Below are 3,119 nucleotides of genomic sequence, written 5' to 3'. Positions count from 1 at the left end.
GTGCGTATATACGTATTTAATTTTTAATTGAATGGTCAGTTAAACTTATATAATTTGTTTTGTGGTTTTTTCTAGGATTTTTTATGATCAGGTATTCAATACGTTCGGTGATGTGAATGATGATCAATTAAGCCAGATTAAAGAGAACGGATTCGCAACCTGGTTAAAAGAATTTGTATGTAAATCGAATAAGTAAATTAAATAATATCGCATAGGGAAGAACGCTAATCACATGCCAAATTGTTGGTCGATTGTTTTTTACAGATTGAATCATCGCAAGAAGATCATCCATTGTGGTTACACGAGTTAGTTCAAGGTCCCATTCAGCTGGTCAAATGTTGGCCAATATTCTCTACGAGAGGATATTTATTTCATACATATGAATATGGGCAACATCGTTCGACGGCAAATTATGGTATATGTGTGAAAGGCTCGAGTTACTGTGCTTCGGATGATGAACCAGATTTCCATGGCATTCTTCAGCAAATTTTCCAAGTACAATATCCGGGTCATATTGGACTCAAAGTGATGATTTTCAGATGTGACTGGTTTGATCCGACGTCGGGACGCGGAATACGGATCAACAAATCAAGGATCACTGATATTTGTTACTCCCGTCGATATAGAAAATACGACCCTTTTATACTGGCATCCCAAGCAGATCAGGTATGTTTAATCCCTTATCCAAGAGATAAAACGCGAAGAAGTGACATCGATTGGAAGGCCGTTATCAAGATTAATCCAAGAGGGACCATTACATATGACGGGTCTGTGGAACAAAGCCCGCTACAGGAAGAATACACAGTTATAGCTGTCGCGCAAACAATTGATGTGCAACGGAAACATCATCGTATGGTTCATTTGATTAATTATGTAATGTGTGTATTTTTATTTTAAATTTATTTTTTTTTAATTATTTTTCTATTTAGCGACGGATATTATCCGTCCGTATCCGTCGGTATTTTTTCGCCCTTTATTTTTGAAATTTTCGCAAATTTTTTGAAAAATTTAAAACCCATGTGCGACGGACAGAGTCCGTCGTTAAATAAGATACTCCGTCGCTAATGGCCACGTGTTCAAACATTAGCAATGGATTCCGACGATTAAGTTCCGTCGCAACTTGTAATACATATCGAGATTCCTCTTCTTTCTTCTCCGCCTCGACGCGAAAACGGTGACTTTCTCTCCCTGCGATTTCCGGTAATCGCTGCGATTTCCGGCCACCCACCGTCCAAGAATGTTGGTTTAGTGCTCTATGATGAGTAGATTATGAGCTTTGTTCAGATACATTCGATGTATTGATACTTTCTATATGTTTTTTTATGAGAGTATCTTGTTCATTACATGTTCCTGCATGCTAGATCTGTTATGAAATCCATGTATCATTATGAATGATACTAAACTCCCTAGTCTTGTGTCATTATGGGAATAACGACATAATAAGACTAGTATGATGTGTGATTGATGATCACATAGATGATCATAGGTATTGGATACGATCACAATCATAGGTATTCGTTGCAGAACGGAATACTGGACTGACCCGCATGAGATTGTCACATGGACTAGCGTCATGACTTGAATCTCATACGACGATTCCATGATTGGATCCTAAGACCTGAGATATCTACAAAATCCAACATGAGGAGTTGCCTGCTTTGATTACGTCAAACGTCCTGCGTAACAGGAGGACTACAAAGGCGTGTATCAGGTACGAAACGAATCATGTACTGGATTGTAGATAGTCAAGACGGGATTTGTACCTCTCGTAAAAGAGAGAGATATCGCTGGGCCCCTCGTGTGAGCAAGACTGTAGAAATGTGTGGCCGCACTATAGACGAACGTCGTCTATTTCAGACAGTCGAACTCAGTGAACGAGAAAGCAGTCGAATCAGATAAGGTGGCTTGTCCATGCCTTATGTTCGACATATGATATCGCGATACAAAAGGATCATCAGTCGGATGTATAGGAATCCTAATGAGATTAGAATTCTATTACATCTAGGAAACCTAATGAGATTAGAATTCTTTGGGAAACCTAATTAGATTAGGATTCCTAGTAATCTATTCCTTGTCAAATTAGGATTTTTGGAAAGTCTATATAAGGAGAATGTCTTCTAGGGTTTTAAGTAAAAAAAAGAAAGGAAGAAAAAAAAAGAAGAAAAATAAAACCCTAAGCCTCCAAAAACTTTGCACACAAGAGAGATCGAGATCTCTAGTCCTAGCAGACAAGTTCCAAGGTGTTGGAATCCATCCCGACGTGTGGATACGTGTAGAGGACGAGGTATTATTCCTGCCTAGAGTGATCGGACGAACATATCAATTGATACAGGCCCCGGATCGATTGAGGTAAGCGTTCTAACGTTTCTATGATTCAATAGTAGCATGGTTCTAGGGTTTCATTAAAATTTTTGTTTTATATCCGCTGCGCAAACCCTAGAATCGATCTCTTAGGAATTAGATTCGCTCATGAGATCCCAGGAAACCCAACAAAGACAACCTGCCCGACGCCGTGCGAGGTAAGTCTTTCCTAAGATCCAAAAATTTTCGGCTTTTGTGGATGATTTTCGGCGAATTATGGAGTGATTTTGTCTAGTTTTGGATTGTTTTCGGCAAATTAGGGATTATGGTTTCACTTGGGGTTTAGGATTTCAGATTTAGGGTTTCAGATTTAGGGTTTCGTTTGGGATTTAGGGTTTCTGATTTAGGGTTTCGGTATTAGGGTTTCAATTATCAATTTAGGGATTATGGTTTTATTTGGGGTTTAGGATTTCACCTTTAGGGTTTCGAATTTAGGGTTTCGTTTGGGGTTTAGAGTTTTATTTGGGGTTTAGGGTTTTTGATATTAGGGTTTCTGATTAAGGGTTTCGGTATTAGGGTTTAGGGTTTCGTTTGGGGTTTAGGGTTTAGGGTTTCATTTTAAGGGTTTAGGGTTTCGTTTGGGGTATGTTTAGTGTTTTATTTTTAGGGTTTCAGATTTAGGGTTTTGTTTGGGTTTAGGGTTCCATTTTTAGGGTTTAGGGTTTAGGGTTTCGTTTGGAGTATGTTTAGGGTTTCATTTTTAGGGTTTAGATTTAGGGTTTTGTTTGGGTTTAGGGTTTCATTTTTAGGGTTTAGGG

This window comes from Tarenaya hassleriana, unplaced genomic scaffold (assembly GCF_000463585.1).
Source record: "Tarenaya hassleriana unplaced genomic scaffold, ASM46358v1 Cleome694, whole genome shotgun sequence".
NCBI classification, from domain to species: domain Eukaryota; kingdom Viridiplantae; phylum Streptophyta; class Magnoliopsida; order Brassicales; family Cleomaceae; genus Tarenaya; species Tarenaya hassleriana.
This window is presented reverse-complemented; position numbering follows the sequence as displayed.